The 9,572-nt window shown below is 37.6% G+C and overlaps 1 pseudogene; it reads right to left on the minus strand.

Annotated features, from left to right (window-relative positions):
- Positions 1-2,700: 2,700 nt before the first annotated feature.
- Positions 2,701-3,521, minus strand: LOC105463435 (uncharacterized; annotated as a pseudogene).
- Positions 3,522-9,572: the final 6,051 nt, after the last annotated feature.

A 9,572-nucleotide genomic window follows, 5' to 3' on the forward strand; every position in this document is an offset into this window, starting at 1 on the left:
AGCATAATAGCCCATAATTACTTCAGAGTTAACTTTTCTAAGTGAAGATGAACATACCATGCTTTTCTCTAGGTTTTTCTTCTATATTTGATAATTACATCAAATGATGCATATATCCCAAATTTGATTAAGTTCACTCACAGTAAACACCAACAATGGGTACACTCAGCTCTGGTTGAAAGCATTGTAAAAGCCAGCAGCTGTTCTATGTAAGGGGCTAATTATGCATAATGAGTGTCTAATTTGAGAGCAACACAAAGCACATTTCATCTAAAAATCAAAGAAATTGATGTGACACGCTTAAGTATCTCTTATGAATTTGTTGATTGTCCTTTCTAAGTCAAAGGATGAGGAGTCAGTGAGCACCACTCTCTACTCTTAGCTCAGGAACCAGAAAAGAGAGTAATTTTTCCTTTGGGAAGGACTTATGACCTGTGTATCCTGCTGAATGATACTGAGTACCTTGCTATTTAGATAGGAATACCTTAGTTCAGCACTGAGGTGCTATGTAGTGGCATTGAAGGCCAACTTTGCCCTTCCTCAATATACCTGCAAAATATAAAAGTAGTTGGTGGTGTCAACATGTTGGCAAATTCAGGAAATCAACCACAAACTTCTCCTTTAACAACTTGCCTCATATTTATGAAATATCATGGTCAAAGTATATCTGAAACATAAATACTTAAAGCCTGACGAAATATAAAACACTACTGATCCTGCTATCCTCTTTAAATTTTATACATTACTTCAAAGAAGCAGCATCTATTTGTACTTATTTTCTCACATTCTAAGGCAGGCAACGTTGAGCCCTATACTGCTTCAGAATCCACAGAGGCCAATCTGCATTGCACTGTCCTCTGTAGATACTTGGCTCTGTGAGAGAAGACAGCATTTCCATCTTGCTTATCATTCTATCCAAAATGTCTATCCCAACACCTGACACATAGTTGGCAATGAAGGAATATGCCTTGGATAAATAGAAATAGAACAAGTACAGTTATCCAAATGCTTTGAGCTTGAATGCTGTCTAGGTAATTGGATGGACAATTTCTTACAATTTTCATTTTTTTCTAATCATTTTTGTCCTTTAGGTGATATAACATACTTTATTACACATGGTGAGGTGAGACCCTCAGAGGGTTGAATCATTCCAACTGATGGATGTACTATCACCAGGTAAATATGACCCTTTAGGGAGGAAAATGCATACTTTTGAATCAGACTTTGGCTGGTATCCCAAGGCATTTAAACCCTCTGACCTCATGTTCTTTGTCTTTAAAATACCCACTTTGAAGAGTTGTTTTATTAGATGAGAAAGTGAATATAAACTCTCTAGCATCACACCCAATAACAAATAACAGGTCTGGATTTCATGTTAACTCCTTCCCTTTCCTTTATAGCAGTATATAGATGACTATTAGATTCAGAATCAGAATTTGAGTGAAAGAATTCTTCACAACACATTAGAATATTAACCCTCTCTTTTAACTTCACTGTAATCTGTGAATTATGCATCATTTTTCTGTTTTCGCTTATAGCTTTGGAAGGCCTATTGTCTGCTTATTTGATCTATAATCTGTTCATAAAACATATAAACTGGTTCTTGCCTTAAATCCAAATTGCACTCATCATCCAAATTAAGCATAGATATATAGACATAGATTTATAGCAAGAACAGAAATGGTTACTTAAAGGAAATCAACGTTAAACATTAAACTCAACAGGCCATATTAAACCCACATTAAATCCACCTGAGCTGCACTCGCCTCTTGACAGGGTAATTGTAAGGGGGACTCGTGAGGCTGAAGGGTGAAGTGATTGCACAGATGGTGAGAGGGTGGAAGACAGGTGTTTGAATAGACACAACCTTCTCACTAGGTCTGTCCAACTCAATGATTCTCAATATATTTTTCTTGCCCCACAAGTTCCATTTTTATTCATAGTGGTTTTGCAGATGGTGACTGAGTAAACAGATACAAATGACAGTAAAGTGTGTTTAAATATTAAACATGACATTGACATGGGCTGATCTAGCCTTTGGAAAGATAATTGTGTACAAGGTGTCCTTTTGTGATGACAGGCCCTAAGTGTTTAATGCCACCAGTGGCCATGAATCCTAAAAGCTACAAGCAGGTTTGGCTGCCAGGAGAGAATCATCAAATCATAAGACTTATATGTGATCCCTTACATTAGAGTGAACAGTGCATTGTCTTTCCTAGTCCCTATCACCATAGAAGAGAACGAGCATGTGTAATAGGTCAGCTTATGTAAATATATTTACAATAACATACAGGAATATAGGAAGACAACAGGAAGCTACATTATGCTGAATCTGGCCCTGCCAGAGGCCACTCCAAACAGCATTTAGTCAAAAGTCCTTGAGATAGCCATCCTGGAATGTTAGAAGCTAGTCACTGTACTAAGTAAGAAATACAGATTTTGGACTCCATTGTTTCAGAATAAAGCAAAAGGGACAGGTGACTTGTCTGAAGAGGACTGCCATTGCATTCTAAATTCCATTAGGAAAAGATAATATGAGCCTTGCTGTGGAGAAAGTGAGTCAAGTTGGTAGAGAAACAAAAATCCTAATTGTATTCTTTCTTTTATACACAGTGCTAGTAATGCCACTCTTTTATCCTAACCACATTCTGACCTTCAGCAAGATTCCATCTTAACAGAAAAGGACCACAAATTCTCACCCTACAGCAGCCACATTAAAAGACTGTGGACACTGAGCATCACATTACTTTCATGGGGGACAAAGGCAAATGCTGTTCTGCACACGACACTCACAGGCTCACTGTCTCCATCCCTCCCATCAGTGCTTCGGCACTAAGCCTGGTCAGAATGGTAACACGTGGGAGAAGCAAAAGTGCTTCTCTCTCTTCTCTCTGCAAATACATGCATAGGAAGCGTTGCGTGTGTTCTACCTAAGCAGCCTCCTTGGGACAGTAAACAAGTCTAGGATGTTGGAAATTAGAATTTTACTTATTCATACAATATATTGAGTGCTTGTCAGCTGATAGGACCCATGACAGGTGCTTGGAACAGAGGGATGTGCAAGATGGATGTGGCCTCTGTCTTTATAGGACTTACAGCTAACTGGGGGTCATAGCACACAAACAATTACACAAGTAAGTATTAAAGTATAATTATGTGAATTGATGTATATAGAAGAAGTAAAATTTATGGAGAGCACAAATCACATAGTGGCATGGCCTAGGCTGGGAGTCAGGAAATCTTATCTGAGGAAAACTGTTTATGCTGAGACAGAAAGCATGAATACTGGTTAGCCAGATGAAGAATAGGGAAGAGTGTTTTAGTGTTGGGGCAGAACAAACATGAAGTCCCTGGGATGGGAAAGCATTTGCACATGTGAGGAGAAAAATGAAGATCAGCACAGTTGAACATAAAGATGACATTTGCAAGGGCAAGATGGTGTAATTCCTTGTGGTAATGTATCCCTTGTGCAATGGGAAACTGTTGAAAAGTCTAAATAGAGATAGTGTGGTGTTATTTTTAAAAGTTCACTTTGGACGTCATGAAAACGAGAGAGATCAAAGGTGGAGGTGGGAAAAGGGGCTAAGAGACTACTGTAACAATGCAAGTGAAGAGATGTTGATGACTTGAACTAGGCTGGGTGATGTGAATGGAGAGAGACATATGCACATAAGTTAATTGCCTTTTCCTGAAGCCCTACCTGGGCCTTGTCCTTTTTCACAGCTAATTAGGCCAAAGCATTTAAATCATATCTTACTTTCTGGGAAAGAATTGCTTCCATTTCTGTAAATGGGCACAGCAGTACTTGTATTGTCAAGAATAATGCTTAGTTCAGCCAGTCACCATCAGGAAGATCCTAACAATGTAAGGCTAATTCTTGTACTGGATGATACTGGATTAAAAGTGAAGCTATAGTACTTCTACCCCTTGATAAGCTGTCCTCTATACAGGGTACATTGAGATAGCTGGTTGCAAGTAATTAATAAGATTACAACTGTAATTTAATATGATTAAGTGAGGCACCAAGGTATACCATAAATAATTTAAACTGTCAGAATTGTAAATGAGCAATCTGCATTTTATTTAGACCACCAATCTTTCCTTACCCGGGTAACTGACAATGGCTACTCTATGTCTTAATCCATTTGTTTTCTGTCTCTTTATCCTTGCCCACTCTTCTCTGTTGGGCTTTCTGTTGTCCAGTGGAATCCTCTGTGTCTCACCACTTTCCTGTCATGCCAATTCCCCTGCTCTCTGCTTTTGCCTTGTATTTCCTCCCCTTTTCCTGTTTACTTGGGTAGCTCTCTCTTTTTCTCTCCTATTTTCTTTGACCTGTCACTTCCCTTCTGCTGCCACACACTACACTGATTTCTTGCCCTCTCCTTCAGTTAGTTCTTTGCTTTTTTTTCTGTTCTGCTCTCACTGAAGGTTTCTCTTAGGAAAATCTTCTACTTTTCATAGGACAGAGGGAAGTTCAATCCCCAACTCAGTAATGAAGCCTGTGTCTCTACTAAAGTCAGGAGAAGAAGCTGATTGGATGAGCCAGAGAGCTCTTGCCCTACTTCTGGGAAACAAAAACATGTGCTATTACAAGGGATTTATCAAGGTTCTATCAGCACCAGATCTTTTTTTCCAAGACGTGAGCTTTGAGACCAAGTTCTACCCCTAAAGCTTACTCTAGTAACAAACGTAGACATTTGTTACTAGACAGAGGTAAACAGCATGTATTGTATATACTAATATCATCACACACACATCAAATGGTGAAACAATCACACAGTCACATCAGATCAGTGGTCATCAAATTTTAGAACTGGAAGAAACATTAGACAAATTTGAATAGCATGTTAATTGGAAAGAGTAATTAGGCATCACCTACTAAGAGACCTTATGGCAATGAAATTGAGGACCGGTTCACTTTCATGAGATGAAGAGAAATGAACAACTTGAAGGAAATGGAGAATGGCTTAGCCATCCATGAGGCCTGTGGGAAGAAGATACCAGGGGCAAAGGCCATCAGCATGAGGCACAACAAAGAATACAAGTGACGCCCACTTTGTATCTAGGCATATGGGAGTGCTGGACCAAGTGTGTGCAGCTGTGACATCAAACACTATGTTCACCCACTCATGAACTTTAGCAGCCAAATCCCAAAAGTCATGGAAAAAGGATGATGAGGACTTGAAGTCATTTATGCATTCATTCATTCATTGAATAAATAATTCTTAAGCTCTTACTATGTGCTAAGCCCTCTTCTTGCAATGAGAATATAGTAGTAAACAAAACAAAGTCTTTGTTGTTAAGAAGGTTACTTTCTTGTGTAGGAGACAGATAATAAACCCCAAACAAATAAATGTACTACGACTACTACTACTAATAATGATTGACACTTATATCATGCTTACAATTGGCTAAAGATTCTTCTCATTGTTTTACATGCATCAACTCCCTTGATACAACCCTCTTTTAAGGTAGGTATCATTATAATTCCCATTTTACAGATGAGGCACAAACAAGTGAAGTGCCTTGCTTAAGGTCACATGACCCTAAGTGACAGAGTTATATAATGTCAGTGATAAATATCATGAAGAAAAATAAAGGTCAAGACATGCTGTCTACAGATCTAGCCAATGGAAGTAGTATCATTTAGAGTAAGAACAGAATCTCTGGAATCTGAAATCTTGGATCAGTGTGCTACATCCAAGCTCTCTGATGTTAAATAAATTACTTCATTTATTTTGGGCCTCAGATTACTCATCTGTAAAATGGGGATTAAAAACCTAGTTAATGAGTTTTCTGAAAGCATAAAATAAGATTAAATTATATAATAATTGTAAAGATTGAGCACAGTCCTGAAGAACATCATATGTCTATTTTATATGTATGTGTTGTATATATTTTATATATTTATATACGTGTGTGTCAAAATTAAACAACAGGGCTTGAAGCTCAGCAACAGCAAAAAAAAATATGAGAAGACATTTCCTGTCGCTGCATGTTTCTGGGACAAGATTTAGTAACTCAGAGGACTAAGAAGGAATACAAGAGATTCAGATCTCTCTCCAAGTGAAATGGACTCTTTCAAGAAATGATCATTTTCAGCAGATATGCAAAGTCAGAGGCTCCCTGAGGAACTCAGACTCACTAGGAAAGAGCAATGGAGCAGTTGGAGAGAAGCTGAGCTCTAGGGATTAGCAGGACTTTACATAACCCATAACCACAGGGGAAGCCCTAAAGTTGCAACGCATCACACAGCCCCTGTTGGTCATAGAACTCAGAGCTGAAAGTGAAAGAGCTGGACCAGCCTGAAGCCTTGTTCTTGAAAGACATTTCACCTGGCAATGTATAGGTGGCTCCTTGTACAGATCTAAAAGAAGAGAACATGGCCTTAAGCAATGACGTCTGATTTCATTAGAAAACTTATACAACCTCTTAATGCTCCCTTTTCCAGACTCACTCTGTTCAGCAGGAATCTAGATGCTATTTCCCATTATTGTAAAATGAAAAAGAAAAGTTATTTGTCACTAACGTGTTCCTCAGTTTTTTTCTCCTTCCTATAATCATGTTCTTTGCGTATCAAACATTTACGCTTCATTATTAATATTCTGAGATACGGCTAAGTTCATTCAAAGGATAGCTCTGAAACACATGTTATTTTTGGTTGGTTGGTTGGTTGGTTGGTTGGTTGGTTGGTATATTAGAAAAACATAAGCCTCATGATTCCAGAGTAATTTTCTTGGTCAATCAAAAAGATTTTAGGAACCATGACTTCTGACCAAGGTTAACGTAAAACAAAAGTTTAGTGCCAGCGTTAAGATGTATATTGGCATTGTGGTAAATGCTCATGGTTTGAAAATGAAGAAGAATGGATTTTATGCTGGGTTTTGCCAGTATTGTCTTCTGACATTTTTGGAAATCTAGCTAGCCTGTTTAGACATCCCTTTTTCAATGGTGAATGAGAATAATAAGGGTCCATAATATTGGTGTGTTAGACAGTGTTGTAGCTTTAAAAGGATTTATCTCTACTGCATAGGGATAGTCAATCAAGGGAAAATAAATTAATGGAATAACTTTATAGGGGCAGGAAGCAGGGAGAGTGCAATGTAAGCTTTGTGTTATATAATAAAATGTAAAGTTTGAACACATGTAGTATCCTTAATGAAACTTGTTTTAAAATACTCTTTCAGACTACTTTTAATATGATATGGTATGTTTGAGAAGTGTCCTAGGAGAAAGTGCAAGGGAAAATAATCTCCACATATTTATCATTATCAATATTAACACATTTCAGTGGAATGCCTAAGTATGTGGGACCTTCTGTTGAATACCTTAAAAATGATTGCTGGTGATACACATTAGTGGAATCCACCTTGCTCTGTTCTTCTTGGTCTACCAGATACCCATTGGCCAGTTTTGAGCCTTCCTAAAAGACACAAAACTGGAGATCCCAATTGTTTTATTGGCCTTGAGATTTTCACTAGACTTGATTCAAATTCCTAAACTTTCTAATGTAAATTTCCTGAGACAAACAACCTGGAGTGACTTTCACCACTGAAACTTAAAGTTTGGTGTCGCCCATACACCTAAGCAGGTTCTCAATAAATACGTGTAAGTGTATTCATGGGCAACTCCAATATGAGCAATCAGCACTGTCTTTTATTTGAAAGATACTGTCCTTTAAGTGTGAAGTCATGCTGACATATAATGAATGGCGTATCTATGTTTGCTACAGTGTTCTGAATCATGGGTCCCTCAGAGCAGTGACAATTAGGGATTCAAAATGGCAAACAACAAAAAAAGAAGGTTAAGAAAGAAGGCTTCAGGGAGGCCAGCCTGTAAACCTGAAGAATACTTTGAGTAAAATTGGGAGAGTGGTCTTTTTGGAAATACACATATTCATAACTCTGGATAGAATGGATAGATGGACTTGTAGGCAACTTTGAACAAAAATTATTGCCTCTTTAGTATAAAAAAGTCAGTTTCACACTGACTAATTTTTTTCAAAGTTTTTTCTGCTGTGTTTCTAGCAACTCAAAAGCATTACTACATGATTCTATGTCTAGAAAATCCCATAGTCTCAGTCCCAAAGCTCCTTAAGCTGATAAACAACTTCAACAAGGTCTCAGGATACAAAATTAATAGGCAAAAATCACTAGCATTCCTATACATGAACAGCAGCCAAGTTGACAGCCAAATCAAGAGTGTAATCCCATTCACAATCACCACAAAAAGAATAAAATACCTAGGAATACACCTAACCAAGGAGGTGAAAGATCTGTGTAATGAGAATCACAAAACATGGCTGAAGGAATCAGAGATGACTCAAGCAAATGGAAAAATATTGCATGCTTATGGATAGAATCAATATTATTTAAATGGCCATACTGCCCAAAGCTTTTTACAGATTTCATTCTCTTCCTATCAAACTACCAATGACATTCTTCACAGAATTGAAAAAACTGTGTTAAAATTCATGTGGAACCAAGAAAGAGCCCAGATAGCCAAGGCAATCCTAAGCAAAAAGAACTAAGCAGGCAGCATCACATTACCTGACTTCAAACTATACTACAGTGCTACAGTAACCAAAACAGCATGGTACTGTTTTGCACTGTACAAAAATAGGCACATAGACCAATGGAACAGAGTAGAGAGCCCAGAAACAAGGCCGCACACCTACAACCATTTGATCTTCAACAAAACTGACAAAAATAAGCAATGGGGAAAGGATTCTTTAGTCAATAAATGGTGCTGGGATAACTGGCTAGCCATGTGCAGAGGATTGAAACTGGACCCTTTCCTTACACCATATACAAAGTCAACTCAAGGTGGATTAAATACTTGAATGTAAAACCCAAAACTATTAAAACCCTGGAAGATAACTTACACAATACTATCCTGGACATAAGAACTGGCAAAGATTTCATGATGAAGATGCCAAAAGCAATGGCAACAAAAGCCAAAATTGACAAACTGGATCTAATTAAACTAAAGAGCTTCTGCACAGCAAAAGAAACTATCAACAGAGTAAACAGACAATCTACAGAATAGGAGAAAATTTTTGCACTCTACCCATCTGACAAAGGTCTAATTCCAGAGTCTACAAGGAACTTAAACAAATTTACAAGCAACAAACAAACAACCCCATTAAAAAGTGGGCAAAGGACATAAACCCTTTTCAAAAGAAGACATACATATGGCCAAACAAGCACATGAAAAAGAACTCAATATCACTGATAGAGAAATGCAAATCAGAAGCACAGTAATATACCATCTCACATCAGTCAGAATGGCTATTTTATATATATATATGTGTGTGTGTATATATATATATATATATATATATATAGTATAAATTAGTGCAACCATTGTGGAAAGCAATGTGGTGATTCTTCAAAGGGCTAAAATCAAAGCTACCATTCTACAAAGCAATCCCATTACTGGGAATATAACCAAAGGAATGGAAATTGTTCACATAGAGACACATGCACAGCTATGTTCACTGCAGCACTATTCACAATAGCAAAGACATGGAATCAACCTAAATGCCCAAAAATGGAAGATTGGATAAAGAA

This window comes from Macaca nemestrina, chromosome 3, assembly GCF_043159975.1.
Source record: "Macaca nemestrina isolate mMacNem1 chromosome 3, mMacNem.hap1, whole genome shotgun sequence".
Lineage (NCBI taxonomy): Eukaryota > Metazoa > Chordata > Mammalia > Primates > Cercopithecidae > Macaca > Macaca nemestrina.